The sequence below is a fragment of the Chiloscyllium plagiosum genome, chromosome 21 (genome assembly GCF_004010195.1).
Source record: "Chiloscyllium plagiosum isolate BGI_BamShark_2017 chromosome 21, ASM401019v2, whole genome shotgun sequence".
Taxonomy (NCBI): Eukaryota; Metazoa; Chordata; class Chondrichthyes; order Orectolobiformes; family Hemiscylliidae; genus Chiloscyllium; species Chiloscyllium plagiosum.
The window spans coordinates 59,239,498-59,239,793 of record NC_057730.1 but is presented as its reverse complement, the minus strand read 5'-3'; positions in this window follow the sequence as shown (position 1 = coordinate 59,239,793).

Here is a 296-nt window from a genome sequence, read left to right as displayed (position 1 = left end):
TCTTCCCATTCAAAGGCAAACAAATTCCTACTTTCCTCCGCCAAGGGACAAGCCCAAAAGGCATCCTTTAAATCTATTACACTAAACCATTTGTGATCATGAGGGATCTTACTTAATAACTTATAGGGGTTTGGCACCACTGGGTGCCTGATCTGCACTATTCGATTTAATGTTCTCAAATCCTGCACCAATCAATAAGTTCCATCAGATTTCCGCACTGGTAGAATTGGGGTATTATAAGGAGACATACATGGCTCCAACAGTCCATCTCTAATCAGTCCTTCAATTACTGGCTG